This window comes from Leptonotus elevatus, chromosome 22 (assembly GCF_054856555.1).
Source record: "Leptonotus elevatus isolate MCC_2025b chromosome 22, RoL_Lele_1.0, whole genome shotgun sequence".
In the NCBI taxonomy this organism is placed as follows: domain Eukaryota; kingdom Metazoa; phylum Chordata; class Actinopteri; order Syngnathiformes; family Syngnathidae; genus Leptonotus; species Leptonotus elevatus.
In genome coordinates, this window is record NC_141260.1 from 4,804,725 (window position 1) to 4,822,510 (window position 17,786).

The window sequence follows — 17,786 nt, forward strand, 5'->3', positions numbered from 1 at the left end:
TCAAACTAGGGTTAGGGTTTCAAAGTGGGGGTTTAAACTAGGGTTAGGGTTTCAAAGTAGGGTTTCAAACTAGGGTTAGGGTTTCAAAGTAGGGTTTCAAACTAGGGTAAGGGTTTCAAAGTAGGTGTGTAAACGAGGGTTAGGGTTTTAAACTAGGGTTAGGGTTTCAAAGTAGGGTTTTAAACTAGGGTAAGTGTTTCAAAGTAGGGGTTTAAACTAGGGTTAGGGTTTCAAAGTAGGGTTTTAAACTAGGGTTAGGGTTTCAAAGTAGGGTTTTAAACTAGGGTAAGTGTTTCAAAGTAGGGGTTTAAACTAGGGTTAGGGTTTCAAAGTAGGGGTTTAAACTAGGGTTAGGGATTCAAAGTAGGGTTTCAAACTAGGGTTAAGGTTTCAAAGTAGGGGTTTAAACTAGGGTTAGGTTTTCAAACTAGGGTTAGGGTTTCAAAGTAGGGTTTTAAACTAGGGTTAGGGTTTCAAAGTAGGGGTTTAATTTAGGGTAAGGTTTTCAAACTAGTGTTAGGGTTTCAAAGTAGGGTTTTAAACTAGGGTTAGGGTTTCAAAGTAGGGGTTTAATCTAGGGTTAGGGTTTCAAAGTCTGGTTTTAAACTAGGAATAGGGTTTCAAAGTAGGGTTTTAAACTAGGGTTAGGGTTTCAAAGTAGGGGTTTAAACTAGGGTTAAGGTTTCAAAGTAGGATTTTAAACTAAGGTGAGGGTTTCAAAGTAGGGGTTTAACCTAGGGTTAGGGTTCTAAAGTAGGGGTTTAAATTAGGGTTAGGGTTTCAAACTAGGGTTAGGGTTTCAAAGAAGGGGTTTAAACTAGGGTTAGGGTTTCAAAGTAGGGGTTTAAACTATGGATAGGGTTTCAAAGTAGGGGTTTAAACTAGGATTAGGATTTCAAAGTAGGGGATTAAACTAGGGTTAGGGTTTCAAAGTAGGGGTTTAAACTAGGGTTAAGGTTTCAAAGTAGGATTTTAAACTAAGGTTAGGGTTTCAAAGTAGGGGTTTAACCTAGGGTTAGGGTTCTAAAGTAGGGGTTTAAATTAGGGTTAGGGTTTCAAACTAGGCTTAGGGTTTCAAAGTAAGGGTTTAAATTAGGGTTAGGGTTTCAAAGTAGGGGTTTAAACTAGGGTTAGGGTTTCAAAGTAGGGGTTTAAACTAGGGTTAGGGTTTCAAAGTAGGGGTTTAAACTAGGATTAGGGTTTCAAAGTAGGGATTTAAACTAGGGTTAGGTTTTCAAAGTAGGGGTTTAAACTCAGGTTAGGGTTTCAAAGTAGGGGTTTAAACTCGGGTTAGGGTTTCTAACTAGGGGTTTAAACTAGGGTTAGGGTTTCAAACTAGGGTTAGGGTTTCAAAGAAGGGGTTTAAACTAGGGTTAGGGTTTCAAAGTAGGGGTTTAAACTAGGGTTAGGGTTTCAAAGTAGGGGTTTAAACTAGGATTAGGATTTCAAAGTAGGGGTTTAAACTAGGGTTAGGGTTTCAAAGTAGGGGTTTAAACTAGGGTTAAGGTTTCAAAGTTGGATTTTAAACTAAGGTTAGGGTTTCAAAGTAGGGGTTTAACCTAGGGTTAGGGTTCTAAAGTAGGGGTTTAAATTAGGGTTAGGGTTTAAAACTAGGCTTAGGGTTTCAAAGTAAGGGTTTAAATTAGGGTTAGGGTTTCAAAGTAGGGGTTTAAACTAGGGTTAGGGTTTCAAAGTAGGGGTTTAAACTAGGGTTAGGGTTTCAAAGTAGGGGTTTAAACTAGGATTAGGGTTTCAAAGTAGGGGTTTAAACTAGGGTTAGGTTTTCAAAGTAGGGGTTTAAACTCAGGTTAGGGTTTCAAAGTAGGGGTTTAAACTCGGGTTAGGGTTTCTAACTAGGGGTTTAAACTAGGGTTAGGGTTTCAAAGTAGGGGTTTAAACTAGGGTTAGGTTTTCAAACTAGGGTTAGGGTTTCAAAGTAGGGGTTTAAATTAGGGTTAGAGTTTCAAACTAGGGTTAGGGTTTCAAAGAAGGGGTTTAAACTAGGGTTAGGGTTTCAAAGTAGGGGTTTAAACTAGGGTTAGGGTTTCAAAGTAGGGGTTTAAACTAGGATTAGGATTTCAAAGTAGGGGTTTAAACTAGGGTTAGGGTTTCAAAGTAGGGGTTTAAACTAGGGTTAAGGTTTCAAAGTTGGATTTTAAACTAAGGTTAGGGTTTCAAAGTAGGGGTTTAACCTAGGGTTAGGGTTCTAAAGTAGGGGTTTAAATTAGGGTTAGGGTTTCAAACTAGGCTTAGGGTTTCAAAGTAAGGGTTTAAACTAGGGTTAGGGTTTCAAAGTAGGGGTTTAAACTAGGGTTAGGGTTTCAAAGTAGGGGTTTAAACTAGGATTAGGGTTTCAAAGTAGGGGTTTAAACTAGGGTTAGGTTTTCAAAGTAGGGGTTAAAACTCAGGTTAGGGTTTCAAAGTGGGGGTTTAAACTCGGGTTAGGGTTTCAAACTAGGGGTTTGAACTAGGGTTAGGGTTTCAAAGTAGGGGTTTAAACTAGGGTTAGGGTTTCAAATTAGGGTTTGGGTTTCAAAGTAGGGTTTTAAACTAGGGTTAGGGTTTCAAACTAGGGTTAGGGTTTCAAAGTAGGGTTTTAAACTAGGTTTGGGGTTTCAAAGTAGGGGTTTAAACTAGGGTTAGGGTTTCAAAGTAGGATTTTAAACTAGGGTTAGGGTTTTAAAGTAGTGGTTTAAACTAGGGTTAGGGTTTCAAAGTAGGGTTTTAAACTAGGGTTAGGGTTTCAAAGTAGGGGTTTAAACTAGGGTTAGGGTTTCAAAGTAGGGGTTTAAACTCGGGTTAGGGTTTCAAAGTAGGGGTTTAAACTAGGGTTAGGGTTTCAAAGTAGGGGTTTAAACTAGGGTTAGGTTTTCAAACTAGGGTTAGGGTTTCAAAGTAGGGTTTTAAACTAGGGTTAGGGTTTCAAACTAAGGTTAGGGTTTCAAAGTAGGGTTTTAAACTAGGTTTAGGGTTTCAAAGTAGGGGTTTAAACTAGGGTTAGGGTCTCAAAGTAGGATTTTAAACTAGGGTTAGGGTTTTAAAGTAGGGTTTTAAACTAGGGTTAGGGTTTCAAAGTAGGGGTTTAAACTAGGGTTAGGGTTTCAAAGTAGGGGTTTAAACTAGGGTTAGGGTTTCAAACTAAGGTTAGGGTTTCAAACTAGAGTTAAGGTTTCAAAGTAGGGTTTTAAACTAGGGTTAGGGTTTCAAAGTAGGGTTTTAAACTAGGGTTAGGGTTTCAAAGTAGGGGTTTAAACTAGGGTTAGGGTTTCAAAGTAGGGTTTTAAACTAGGGTTAGGGTTTCAAAGTAGTGGTTTAAACTAGGGTTAGGGTTTCAAAGTAGGTGTTTAAACGAGGGTTAGGGTTTAAACTAGGGTTAAGGTTTCAAAGTAGGGGTTTAAACTAGGGTTAGGGTTTCAAAGTAGGGTTTTAAACTAGGTTAAGGTTTCAAAATGGTGGTTTAAACTAGGGTTAGGGTTTCAAAGTAGGGGTTTAAACTAGGGTTAGGGTTTCAAAGTAGGGTTTTAAACAAGGGTTAGGGTTTCAAAGTAGGGGTTTAAACTATGGTTAGGGTTTCAAAGTAGGGGTTTAAACTAGGGATAAAGTTTCAATTAGGGGTTTAAACTAGGGTTAGGGTTTCAAAGTAGGGGTTTAAACTAGGGTTAGGGTTTCAAAGTAGGGGTTTAAACTAGGGATAAAGTTTCAATTAGGGGTTTAAACTAGGGTTAGGGTTTCAAAGTAGGGGTTTAAACTAGGGTTAGGGTTTCAAAGTAGGGGTTTAAACTAGGGTTAAGGTTTCAAAGTAGGATTTTAAACTAAGGTGAGGGTTTCAAAGTAGGGGTTTAACCTAGGGTTAGGGTTCTAAAGTAGGGGTTTCAATTAGGGTTAGGGTTTAAACTAGGGTTAGGGTTTCAAAGTAGGGGTTTAAACTAGGGTTAAGGTTTCAAAGTATGGGTTTGAACTATGGTTATGGTTTCAAAGTAGGGGTTTAAAGTAGGGTTAGGGTTTCAAAGTAGGGTTTTAAACTAGGTTTAGGGTTTCAAAGTAGGGGTTTAAACTCGGGTAAGGGTTTCAAAGTAGGGGTTTAAACTAGGATTAGGATTTCAAAGTAGGGGTTTAAACTAGGGTTAGGGTTTCAAAGTAGGGGTTTAAACTAGGGTTAAGGTTTCAAAGTAGGATTTTAAACTAAGGTTAGGGTTTCAAAGTAGGGGTTTAACCTAGGGTTAGGGTTTCAAAGTAGGGGTTTAAACTAGGATTAGGGTTTCAAAGTAGGGGTTTAAACTAGGGTTAGGTTTTCAAAGTAGGGGTTTAAACTCAGGTTAGGGTTTCAAAGTAGGGGTTTAAACTCGGGTTAGGGTTTCAAACTAGGGGTTTGAACTAGGGTTAGGGTTTCAAAGTAGGGGTTTAAACTAGGGTTAGGTTTTCAAACTAGGGTTAGGGTTTCAAACTAGAGTTAAGGTTTCAAAGTAGGGTTTTAAACTAGGGTTAGGGTTTCAAAGTAGGGTTTTAAACTAGGGTTAGGGTTTCAAAGTAGGGGTTTAAACTAGGGTTAGGGTTTCAAAGTAGGGTTTTAAACTAGGGTTAGGGTTTCAAAGTAGTGGTTTAAACTAGGGTTAGGGTTTCAAAGTAGGTGTTTAAACGAGGGTTAGGGTTTAAACTAGGGTTAAGGTTTCAAAGTAGGGGTTTAAACTAGGGTTAGGGTTTCAAAGTAGGGTTTTAAACTAGGTTAAGGTTTCAAAAAGGTGGTTTAAACTAGGGTTAGGGTTTCAAAGTAGGGGTTTAAACTAGGGTTAGGGTTTCAAAGTAGGGTTTTAAACAAGGGTTAGGGTTTCAAAGTAGGGGTTTAAACTATGGTTAGGGTTTCAAAGTAGGGGTTTAAACTAGGGATAAAGTTTCAATTAGGGGTTTAAACTAGGGTTAGGGTTTCAAAGTAGGGGTTTAAACTAGGGTTAGGGTTTCAAAGTAGGGGTTTAAACTAGGGATAAAGTTTCAATTAGGGGTTTAAACTAGGGTTAGGGTTTCAAAGTAGGGGTTTAAACTAGGGTTAGGGTTTCAAAGTAGGGGTTTAAACTAGGGATAAAGTTTCAATTAGGGGTTTAAACTAGGGTTAGGGTTTCAAAGTAGGGGTTTAAACTAGGGTTAAGGTTTCAAAGTATGGGTTTGAACTATGGTTATGGTTTCAAAGTAGGGGTTTAAAGTAGGGTTAGGGTTTCAAAGTAGGGTTTTAAACTAGGTTTAGGGTTTCAAAGTAGGGGTTTAAACTCGGGTTAGGGTTTCAAAGTAGGGGTTTAAACTAGGATTAGGATTTCAAAGTAGGGGTTTAAACTAGGGTTAGGGTTTCAAAGTAGGGGTTTAAACTAGGGTTAAGGTTTCAAAGTAGGATTTTAAACTAAGGTTAGGGTTTCAAAGTAGGGGTTTAACCTAGGGTTAGGGTTCTAAAGTAGGGGTTTAAATTAGGGTTAGGGTTTCAAACTAGGCTTAGGGTTTCAAAGTAAGGGTTTAAACTAGGGTTAGGGTTTCAAAGTAGGGGTTTAAACTAGGGTTAGGGTTTCAAAGTAGGGGTTTAAACTAGGATTAGGGTTTCAAAGTAGGGGTTTAAACTAGGGTTAGGTTTTCAAAGTAGGGGTTTAAACTCAGGTTAGGGTTTCAAAGTAGGGGTTTAAACTCGGGTTAGGGTTTCAAACTAGGGGTTTGAACTAGGGTTAGGGTTTCAAAGTAGGGGTTTAAACTAGGGTTAGGTTTTCAAACTAGGGTTAGGGTTTCAAAGTAGGGTTTTAAACTAGGGTTAGGGTTTCAAACTAGGGTTAGGGTTTCAAAGTAGGGTTTTAAACTAGGTTTGGGGTTTCAAAGTAGGGGTTTAAACTAGGGTTAGGGTTTCAAAGTAGGATTTTAAACTAGGGTTAGGGTTTTAAAGTAGTGGTTTAAACTAGGGTTAGGGTTTCAAAGTAGGGTTTTAAACTAGGGTTAGGGTTTCAAAGTAGGAGTTTAAACTAGGGTTAAGGTTTCAAAGTATGGGTTTGAACTATGGTTATGGTTTCAAAGTAGGGGTTTAAAGTAGGGTTAGGGTTTCAAAGTAGGGTTTTAAACTAGGTTTAGGGTTTCAAAGTAGGGGTTTAAACTCGGGTTAGGGTTTCAAAGTAGGGGTTTAAACTAGGATTAGGATTTCAAAGTAGGGGTTTAAACTAGGGTTAGGGTTTCAAAGTAGGGGTTTAAACTAGGGTTAAGGTTTCAAAGTAGGATTTTAAACTAAGGTTAGGGTTTCAAAGTAGGGGTTTAACCTAGGGTTAGGGTTCTAAAGTAGGGGTTTAAATTAGGGTTAGGGTTTCAAACTAGGCTTAGGGTTTCAAAGTAAGGGTTTAAACTAGGGTTAGGGTTTCAAAGTAGGGGTTTAAACTAGGGTTAGGGTTTCAAAGTAGGGGTTTAAACTAGGATTAGGGTTTCAAAGTAGGGGTTTAAACTAGGGTTAGGTTTTCAAAGTAGGGGTTTAAACTCAGGTTAGGGTTTCAAAGTAGGGGTTTAAACTCGGGTTAGGGTTTCAAACTAGGGGTTTGAACTAGGGTTAGGGTTTCAAAGTAGGGGTTTAAACTAGGGTTAGGTTTTCAAACTAGGGTTAGGGTTTCAAAGTAGGGTTTTAAACTAGGGTTAGGGTTTCAAACTAGGGTTAGGGTTTCAAAGTAGGGTTTTAAACTAGGTTTGGGGTTTCAAAGTAGGGGTTTAAACTAGGGTTAGGGTTTCAAAGTAGGATTTTAAACTAGGGTTAGGGTTTTAAAGTAGTGGTTTAAACTAGGGTTAGGGTTTCAAAGTAGGGTTTTAAACTAGGGTTAGGGTTTCAAAGTAGGGGTTTAAACTAGGGTTAGGGTTTCAAAGTAGGGGTTTAAACTCGGGTTAGGGTTTCAAAGTAGGGGTTTAAACTAGGGTTAGGGTTTCAAAGTAGGGGTTTAAACTAGGGTTAGGTTTTCAAACTAGGGTTAGGGTTTCAAAGTAGGGTTTTAAACTAGGGTTAGGGTTTCAAACTAGGGTTAGGGTTTCAAAGTAGGGTTTTAAACTAGGTTTAGGGTTTCAAAGTAGGGGTTTAAACTAGGGTTAGGGTCTCAAAGTAGGATTTTAAACTAGGGTTAGGGTTTTAAAGTAGGGTTTTAAACTAGGGTTAGGGTTTCAAAGTAGGGGTTTAAACTAGGGTTAGGGTTTCAAAGTAGGGGTTTAAACTAGGGTTAGGGTTTCAAACTAAGGTTAGGGTTTCAAACTAGAGTTAAGGTTTCAAAGTAGGGTTTTAAACTAGGGTTAGGGTTTCAAAGTAGGGTTTTAAACTAGGGTTAGGGTTTCAAAGTAGGGGTTTAAACTAGGGTTAGGGTTTCAAAGTAGGGTTTTAAACTAGGGTTAGGGTTTCAAAGTAGTGGTTTAAACTAGGGTTAGGGTTTCAAAGTAGGTGTTTAAACGAGGGTTAGGGTTTAAACTAGGGTTAAGGTTTCAAAGTAGGGGTTTAAACTAGGGTTAGGGTTTCAAAGTAGGGTTTTAAACTAGGTTAAGGTTTCAAAAAGGTGGTTTAAACTAGGGTTAGGGTTTCAAAGTAGGGGTTTAAACTAGGGTTAGGGTTTCAAAGTAGGGGTTTAAACTAGGATTAGGGTTTCAAAGTAGGGGTTTAAACTAGGGTTAGGTTTTCAAAGTAGGGGTTTAAACTCAGGTTAGGGTTTCAAAGTAGGGGTTTAAACTCGGGTTAGGGTTTCAAACTAGGGGTTTGAACTAGGGTTAGGGTTTCAAAGTAGGGGTTTAAACTAGGGTTAGGTTTTCAAACTAGGGTTAGGGTTTCAAAGTAGGGTTTTAAACTAGGGTTAGGGTTTCAAACTAGGGTTAGGGTTTCAAAGTAGGGTTTTAAACTAGGTTTGGGGTTTCAAAGTAGGGGTTTAAACTAGGGTTAGGGTTTCAAAGTAGGATTTTAAACTAGGGTTAGGGTTTTAAAGTAGTGGTTTAAACTAGGGTTAGGGTTTCAAAGTAGGGTTTTAAACTAGGGTTAGGGTTTCAAAGTAGGGGTTTAAACTAGGGTTAAGGTTTCAAAGTATGGGTTTGAACTATGGTTATGGTTTCAAAGTAGGGGTTTAAAGTAGGGTTAGGGTTTCAAAGTAGGGTTTTAAACTAGGTTTAGGGTTTCAAAGTAGGGGTTTAAACTCGGGTTAGGGTTTCAAAGTAGGGGTTTAAACTAGGATTAGGATTTCAAAGTAGGGTTTTAAACTAGGGTTAGGGTTTCAAAGTAGGGGTTTAAACTAGGGTTAAGGTTTCAAAGTAGGATTTTAAACTAAGGTTAGGGTTTCAAAGTAGGGGTTTAACCTAGGGTTAGGGTTCTAAAGTAGGGGTTTAAATTAGGGTTAGGGTTTCAAACTAGGCTTAGGGTTTCAAAGTAAGGGTTTAAACTAGGGTTAGGGTTTCAAAGTAGGGGTTTAAACTAGGGTTAGGGTTTCAAAGTAGGGGTTTAAACTAGGATTAGGGTTTCAAAGTAGGGGTTTAAACTAGGGTTAGGTTTTCAAAGTAGGGGTTTAAACTCAGGTTAGGGTTTCAAAGTAGGGGTTTAAACTCGGGTTAGGGTTTCAAACTAGGGGTTTGAACTAGGGTTAGGGTTTCAAAGTAGGGGTTTAAACTAGGGTTAGGTTTTCAAACTAGGGTTAGGGTTTCAAAGTAGGGTTTTAAACTAGGGTTAGGGTTTCAAACTAGGGTTAGGGTTTCAAAGTAGGGTTTTAAACTAGGTTTGGGGTTTCAAAGTAGGGGTTTAAACTAGGGTTAGGGTTTCAAAGTAGGATTTTAAACTAGGGTTAGGGTTTTAAAGTAGTGGTTTAAACTAGGGTTAGGGTTTCAAAGTAGGGTTTTAAACTAGGGTTAGGGTTTCAAAGTAGGGGTTTAAACTAGGGTTAGGGTCTCAAAGTAGGATTTTAAACTAGGGTTAGGGTTTTAAAGTAGGGTTTTAAACTAGGGTTAGGGTTTCAAAGTAGGGGTTTAAACTAGGGTTAGGGTTTCAAAGTAGGGGTTTAAACTAGGGTTAGGGTTTCAAACTAAGGTTAGGGTTTCAAACTAGAGTTAAGGTTTCAAAGTAGGGTTTTAAACTAGGGTTAGGGTTTCAAAGTAGGGTTTTAAACTAGGGTTAGGGTTTCAAAGTAGGGGTTTAAACTAGGGTTAGGGTTTCAAAGTAGGGTTTTAAACTAGGGTTAGGGTTTCAAAGTAGTGGTTTAAACTAGGGTTAGGGTTTCAAAGTAGGTGTTTAAACGAGGGTTAGGGTTTAAACTAGGGTTAAGGTTTCAAAGTAGGGGTTTAAACTAGGGTTAGGGTTTCAAAGTAGGGTTTTAAACTAGGTTAAGGTTTCAAAATGGTGGTTTAAACTAGGGTTAGGGTTTCAAAGTAGGGGTTTAAACTAGGGTTAGGGTTTCAAAGTAGGGTTTTAAACAAGGGTTAGGGTTTCAAAGTAGGGGTTTAAACTATGGTTAGGGTTTCAAAGTAGGGGTTTAAACTAGGGATAAAGTTTCAATTAGGGGTTTAAACTAGGGTTAGGGTTTCAAAGTAGGGGTTTAAACTAGGGTTAGGGTTTCAAAGTAGGGGTTTAAACTAGGGATAAAGTTTCAATTAGGGGTTTAAACTAGGGTTAGGGTTTCAAAGTAGGGGTTTAAACTAGGGTTAGGGTTTCAAAGTAGGGGTTTAAACTAGGGTTAAGGTTTCAAAGTAGGATTTTAAACTAAGGTGAGGGTTTCAAAGTAGGGGTTTAACCTAGGGTTAGGGTTCTAAAGTAGGGGTTTCAATTAGGGTTAGGGTTTAAACTAGGGTTAGGGTTTCAAAGTAGGGGTTTAAACTAGGGTTAAGGTTTCAAAGTATGGGTTTGAACTATGGTTATGGTTTCAAAGTAGGGGTTTAAAGTAGGGTTAGGGTTTCAAAGTAGGGTTTTAAACTAGGTTTAGGGTTTCAAAGTAGGGGTTTAAACTCGGGTTAGGGTTTCAAAGTAGGGGTTTAAACTAGGATTAGGATTTCAAAGTAGGGGTTTAAACTAGGGTTAGGGTTTCAAAGTAGGGGTTTAAACTAGGGTTAAGGTTTCAAAGTAGGATTTTAAACTAAGGTTAGGGTTTCAAAGTAGGGGTTTAACCTAGGGTTAGGGTTTCAAAGTAGGGGTTTAAACTAGGATTAGGGTTTCAAAGTAGGGGTTTAAACTAGGGTTAGGTTTTCAAAGTAGGGGTTTAAACTCAGGTTAGGGTTTCAAAGTAGGGGTTTAAACTCGGGTTAGGGTTTCAAACTAGGGGTTTGAACTAGGGTTAGGGTTTCAAAGTAGGGGTTTAAACTAGGGTTAGGTTTTCAAACTAGGGTTAGGGTTTCAAACTAGAGTTAAGGTTTCAAAGTAGGGTTTTAAACTAGGGTTAGGGTTTCAAAGTAGGGTTTTAAACTAGGGTTAGGGTTTCAAAGTAGGGGTTTAAACTAGGGTTAGGGTTTCAAAGTAGGGTTTTAAACTAGGGTTAGGGTTTCAAAGTAGTGGTTTAAACTAGGGTTAGGGTTTCAAAGTAGGTGTTTAAACGAGGGTTAGGGTTTAAACTAGGGTTAAGGTTTCAAAGTAGGGGTTTAAACTAGGGTTAGGGTTTCAAAGTAGGGTTTTAAACTAGGTTAAGGTTTCAAAAAGGTGGTTTAAACTAGGGTTAGGGTTTCAAAGTAGGGGTTTAAACTAGGGTTAGGGTTTCAAAGTAGGGTTTTAAACAAGGGTTAGGGTTTCAAAGTAGGGGTTTAAACTATGGTTAGGGTTTCAAAGTAGGGGTTTAAACTAGGGATAAAGTTTCAATTAGGGGTTTAAACTAGGGTTAGGGTTTCAAAGTAGGGGTTTAAACTAGGGTTAGGGTTTCAAAGTAGGGGTTTAAACTAGGGATAAAGTTTCAATTAGGGGTTTAAACTAGGGTTAGGGTTTCAAAGTAGGGGTTTAAACTAGGGTTAGGGTTTCAAAGTAGGGGTTTAAACTAGGGATAAAGTTTCAATTAGGGGTTTAAACTAGGGTTAGGGTTTCAAAGTAGGGGTTTAAACTAGGGTTAAGGTTTCAAAGTATGGGTTTGAACTATGGTTATGGTTTCAAAGTAGGGGTTTAAAGTAGGGTTAGGGTTTCAAAGTAGGGTTTTAAACTAGGTTTAGGGTTTCAAAGTAGGGGTTTAAACTCGGGTTAGGGTTTCAAAGTAGGGGTTTAAACTAGGATTAGGATTTCAAAGTAGGGGTTTAAACTAGGGTTAGGGTTTCAAAGTAGGGGTTTAAACTAGGGTTAAGGTTTCAAAGTAGGATTTTAAACTAAGGTTAGGGTTTCAAAGTAGGGGTTTAACCTAGGGTTAGGGTTCTAAAGTAGGGGTTTAAATTAGGGTTAGGGTTTCAAACTAGGCTTAGGGTTTCAAAGTAAGGGTTTAAACTAGGGTTAGGGTTTCAAAGTAGGGGTTTAAACTAGGGTTAGGGTTTCAAAGTAGGGGTTTAAACTAGGATTAGGGTTTCAAAGTAGGGGTTTAAACTAGGGTTAGGTTTTCAAAGTAGGGTTTAAACTCAGGTTAGGGTTTCAAAGTAGGGGTTTAAACTCGGGTTAGGGTTTCAAACTAGGGGTTTGAACTAGGGTTAGGGTTTCAAAGTAGGGGTTTAAACTAGGGTTAGGGTTTCAAAGTAGGGGTTTAAACTAGGGTTAAGGTTTCAAAGTAGGATTTTAAACTAAGGTGAGGGTTTCAAAGTAGGGGTTTAACCTAGGGTTAGGGTTCTAAAGTAGGGGTTTCAATTAGGGTTAGGGTTTAAACTAGGGTTAGGGTTTCAAAGTAGGGGTTTAAACTAGGGTTAAGGTTTCAAAGTATGGGTTTGAACTATGGTTATGGTTTCAAAGTAGGGGTTTAAAGTAGGGTTAGGGTTTCAAAGTAGGGTTTTAAACTAGGTTTAGGGTTTCAAAGTAGGGGTTTAAACTCGGGTTAGGGTTTCAAAGTAGGGGTTTAAACTAGGATTAGGATTTCAAAGTAGGGGTTTAAACTAGGGTTAGGGTTTCAAAGTAGGGGTTTAAACTAGGGTTAAGGTTTCAAAGTAGGATTTTAAACTAAGGTTAGGGTTTCAAAGTAGGGGTTTAACCTAGGGTTAGGGTTTCAAAGTAGGGGTTTAAACTAGGATTAGGGTTTCAAAGTAGGGGTTTAAACTAGGGTTAGGTTTTCAAAGTAGGGGTTTAAACTCAGGTTAGGGTTTCAAAGTAGGGGTTTAAACTCGGGTTAGGGTTTCAAACTAGGGGTTTGAACTAGGGTTAGGGTTTCAAAGTAGGGGTTTAAACTAGGGTTAGGTTTTCAAACTAGGGTTAGGGTTTCAAACTAGAGTTAAGGTTTCAAAGTAGGGTTTTAAACTAGGGTTAGGGTTTCAAAGTAGGGTTTTAAACTAGGGTTAGGGTTTCAAAGTAGGGGTTTAAACTAGGGTTAGGGTTTCAAAGTAGGGTTTTAAACTAGGGTTAGGGTTTCAAAGTAGTGGTTTAAACTAGGGTTAGGGTTTCAAAGTAGGTGTTTAAACGAGGGTTAGGGTTTAAACTAGGGTTAAGGTTTCAAAGTAGGGGTTTAAACTAGGGTTAGGGTTTCAAAGTAGGGTTTTAAACTAGGTTAAGGTTTCAAAAAGGTGGTTTAAACTAGGGTTAGGGTTTCAAAGTAGGGGTTTAAACTAGGGTTAGGGTTTCAAAGTAGGGTTTTAAACAAGGGTTAGGGTTTCAAAGTAGGGGTTTAAACTATGGTTAGGGTTTCAAAGTAGGGGTTTAAACTAGGGATAAAGTTTCAATTAGGGGTTTAAACTAGGGTTAGGGTTTCAAAGTAGGGGTTTAAACTAGGGTTAGGGTTTCAAAGTAGGGGTTTAAACTAGGGATAAAGTTTCAATTAGGGGTTTAAACTAGGGTTAGGGTTTCAAAGTAGGGGTTTAAACTAGGGTTAGGGTTTCAAAGTAGGGGTTTAAACTAGGGATAAAGTTTCAATTAGGGGTTTAAACTAGGGTTAGGGTTTCAAAGTAGGGGTTTAAACTAGGGTTAAGGTTTCAAAGTATGGGTTTGAACTATGGTTATGGTTTCAAAGTAGGAGTTTAAAGTAGGGTTAGGGTTTCAAAGTAGGGTTTTAAACTAGGTTTAGGGTTTCAAAGTAGGGGTTTAAACTCGGGTTAGGGTTTCAAAGTAGGGGTTTAAACTAGGATTAGGATTTCAAAGTAGGGGTTTAAACTAGGGTTAGGGTTTCAAAGTAGGGGTTTAAACTAGGGTTAAGGTTTCAAAGTAGGATTTTAAACTAAGGTTAGGGTTTCAAAGTAGGGGTTTAACCTAGGGTTAGGGTTCTAAAGTAGGGGTTTAAATTAGGGTTAGGGTTTCAAACTAGGCTTAGGGTTTCAAAGTAAGGGTTTAAACTAGGGTTAGGGTTTCAAAGTAGGGGTTTAAACTAGGGTTAGGGTTTCAAAGTAGGGGTTTAAACTAGGATTAGGGTTTCAAAGTAGGGGTTTAAACTAGGGTTAGGTTTTCAAAGTAGGGTTTAAACTCAGGTTAGGGTTTCAAAGTAGGGGTTTAAACTCGGGTTAGGGTTTCAAACTAGGGGTTTGAACTAGGGTTAGGGTTTCAAAGTAGGGGTTTAAACTAGGGTTAGGTTTTCAAACTAGGGTTAGGGTTTCAAAGTAGGGTTTTAAACTAGGGTTAGGGTTTCAAACTAGGGTTAGGGTTTCAAAGTAGGGTTTTAAACTAGGTTTGGGGTTTCAAAGTAGGGGTTTAAACTAGGGTTAGGGTTTCAAAGTAGGATTTTAAACTAGGGTTAGGGTTTTAAAGTAGTGGTTTAAACTAGGGTTAGGGTTTCAAAGTAGGGTTTTAAACTAGGGTTAGGGTTTCAAAGTAGGGGTTTAAACTAGGGTTAGGGTTTCAAAGTAGGGGTTTAAACTCGGGTTAGGGTTTCAAAGTAGGGGTTTAAACTAGGGTTAGGGTTTCAAAGTAGGGGTTTAAACTAGGGTTAGGTTTTCAAACTAGGGTTAGGGTTTCAAAGTAGGGTTTTAAACTAGGGTTAGGGTTTCAAACTAGGGTTAGGGTTTCAAAGTAGGGTTTTAAACTAGGTTTAGGGTTTCAAAGTAGGGGTTTAAACTAGGGTTAGGGTTTCAAAGTAGGATTTTAAACTAGGGTTAGGGTTTTAAAGTAGGGTTTTAAACTAGGGTTAGGGTTTCAAAGTAGGGGTTTAAACTAGGGTTAGGGTTTCAAAGTAGGGGTTTAAACTAGGGTTAGGGTTTCAAACTAAGGTTAGGGTTTCAAACTAGAGTTAAGGTTTCAAAGTAGGGTTTTAAACTAGGGTTAGGGTTTCAAAGTAGGGTTTTAAACTAGGGTTAGGGTTTCAAAGTAGGGGTTTAAACTAGGGTTAGGGTTTCAAAGTAGGGTTTTAAACTAGGGTTAGGGTTTCAAAGTAGTGGTTTAAACTAGGGTTAGGGTTTCAAAGTAGGTGTTTAAACGAGGGTTAGGGTTTCAAAGTAGGGGTTTGAACTAGGGTTAGGGTTTCAAAGTAGGGTCTTAAACTAAGGTTAGGGTTACAAAGTAGGTTTTAAAACTAGGGTTAAGGTTTCAAAGTAGGGGTTTAAACTAGGGTTAGGGTTTCAAAGTAGGGTTTTAAACTAGGTTAAGGTTTCAAAATGGTGGTTTAAACTAGGGTTAGGGTTTCAAAGTAGGGGTTTAAACTAGGGTTAGGGTTTCAAAGTAGGGTTTTAAACAAGGGTTAGGGTTTCAAAATAGGGGTTTAAAAATATGGTTAGGGTTTCAAAGTAGGGGTTTAAACTAGGGATAAAGTTTCAATTAGGGGTTTAAACTAGGGTTAGGGTTTCAAAGTAGGGGTTTAAACTAGGGTTAGGGTTTCAAAGTAGGGGTTTAAACTAGGGATAAAGTTTCAATTAGGGGTTTAAACTAGGGTTAGGGTTTCAAAGTAGGGGTTTAAACTAGGGTTAGGGTTTCAAAGTAGGGGTTTAAACTAGGGATAAAGTTTCAATTAGGGGTTTAAACTAGGGTTAGGGTTTCAAAGTAGGGGTTTAAACTAGGGTTAGGGTTTCAAAGTAGGGTTTCAAACTAGGGTTAGGGTTTCAAAGTAGGGTTTCAAACTAGGGTTAGGGTTTCAAAGTACGGGTTTAAACTAGGGTTAATGTTTCAAAATAGGGTTTTAAACTAGGGTTAGGGTTTCAAAGTAGGGTTTCAAACTAGGGTTAGGGTTTCAAAGTAGGGTTTCAAACTAGGGTTAGGGTTTCAAAGTACAGGTTTAAACTAGGGTTAGGGTTTCAAAGTAGGGGTTTAAATTAGGTTTAGGGTCTCAAACTAGGGATAGGGTTTCAAAGTAAGGTTTTAAACTAGGGTTAGGGTTTCAAAGTAGAGGTTTAAACTAGGCTTAGGGTTTCAAAGTAGGGTTTTAAACGAGGGTTAGGGTTTTAAAGTAGGGGTTTAAACTAAGGTTAGGGTTTCAAAGTAGGGTTTTAACCTAGGGTTAGGGTTCTAAAGTAGGGGTTTAAACTAGGGTTAGGGTTTCAAAGTAGGGTTTTAAACTAGGGTTAGGGTTTCAAAGTAGTAGTTTGAACTAGGATTAGGGTTTCAAAGTAGGGGTTTAAACTAGGTTTAGGGTCTCAAACTAGGGATAGGGTTTCAAAGTAAGGTTTTAAACTAGGGTTAGTGTTTCAAAGTAGAGGTTTAAACTAGGGTTAGGGTTTCAAAGTAGGGTTTTAACCTAGGGTTAGGGTTCTAAAGTAGGGGTTTAAACTAGGGTTAGGGTTTCAAAGTAGGGTTTTAAACTAGGGTAAGGGTTTCAAAGTAGGGGTTTAAACTAGGGTTAGGGTTTCAAAGTAGGGGTTTAAACTAGGGTTAGGGTTTCAAACTAGGGTTAGGGTTTCAAAGTAGGGTTTTAAACTAGGGTTAGGGTTTCAAAGTAGGGGTTTAAACTAGGGTTAAATCAGAGCGGCCAATCTTTTTTTTTGTAGACATATTTATCATTTAGTTAGTTCTAAACGTATTGAGCTTTAAATTGAATTTAAGACATGGGATATGTCATTTAAGCGCTCCCTTATTTTGAGCAGTGTTGTATGAAGGTACTTTTAATCAGTGTGCTTTTCTGTTAGCAGGACATCGTGCATTTGGACTTGAATGTTTTTTTTGTCCTTATTGTGATTGTGACTACAACACAATGAAAAGTGTTGTTGTCAGTGAGGAACTGCGATGGTAAGGGATGAACTGCGATGGCAAAAATGCGGCCCGAACCGTAGATCGCACCGGGACAAATGAGGTATCAAACGATGCGGCTCGATCTGACTCGCTGCGCTATTATTTTTCTAAGAATTCCCAGTTACCAAGGCGACGCTATTCCCAAAAAACTCCCAAATAAAGTCCCATAGGAATGAATGGGAATCCGAAAGACATCAACTCCAATCAAGCACCTTTTTCCAAGACACGCTGCGCGCGCATACGTTGACCGACCGATATGAATTTTAGCTCATTTTGTTGGAATTTTTGTCATCTTTAGCTCAGTGTCAAAAAAAAAATTAAGGAATGAAAGCTCTCCCCCTGTGCGGGTTCAAAGACAGTGAGCAAAGGGGTGAAAGTCGCCTTTCTTGCATCAGCTAGAGCGTGACTAATTAAGGACAGAGTGCTGGGAACCAAAAAATATATTTCCAAAAGTTTCACTTTAACTCGTCACCATGGCCACAATCTTTGCTCACTAGACATCAAATTCGCACATTTTGTAGCCACAAACCTCTGCTAGGGTTAGTTTTATTTGGCTAAGGTGTCATTTAGTACCTTTATTTTAACTTTAAGCGAGGAGAAGTCGCACTATTTTGATCTCTTTTCAATGTTTTCCGTTTTCCCCTCTTCATTTTCGATCAATCATAAGTTTTCAACCTGCTCTCATTTGGTCATTTTTCATCCGATTAAAAAACTGAGAACATGCTCGCGTTCCCCAAACCCTTGCCGTTCTAACGAGCCATTTCTGGAATCTGCATCTTCAACCGTTAAGTCGCGAGAGGCTTTTGTTTGAGGTGAGCGTAATCCTATACAAATCAATGGAGTGTTGGTGCGTGACGTCTCCTCACAACTTAAAATCAAATGTGTGTGCGTGAATGTGCATGTTTTGTAAAGGGGCAGTGAGATACTGTTAATTATGGTAGATTCCACATTTCTTGACCGATTTCAATGGTTTGAATTTTAAACTGTTCAGCTCATTGAAATGTTACTTAAAATCAAATGTGTGTGCGTGAATGTGCATGTTTCTTAAAGGGGCAGTAATACTTTTAGTCGATTATGGTTAACTTTTACATTTCTTGAGCGATTTTGTAGCGTGTGACTATTACTGTTTTTTTTGCTGATTATGGTTTATTATTAAATACTACAAATTGTCCATGTCCATTTCCTTTGCTAAAGTAAATGTTTTCTGTTTTCTTTTATAATATTGATGACTTCTTCAAGATGCACAAACAGTAACTGTGCGCATGTTGTCTCCACAGTTTCCTCAGAGCACACATACACATATAAAAGTTATTTGTAAGATGTTGATAAAATTGGGTTAATGGTGTAAATCAACAAACTCAAATTGGAAGGTTCATTTAACTAGATTGTTTTATGTTCAATATACTTAAAAAAAAAAAAATCAGTGACATGTACAATGTAGCCAATAAAAAAATATATAATACTAGATATTTTGTATAAACATTTCATCACTTGTGAAGATTTGTCTGTGTTGAATAATTTAGACAGGTGATAATTGCTGAAATTAAAATAACAGATTCATCAGATTATTTTAAATGCATATTAATTAAAATGTGTC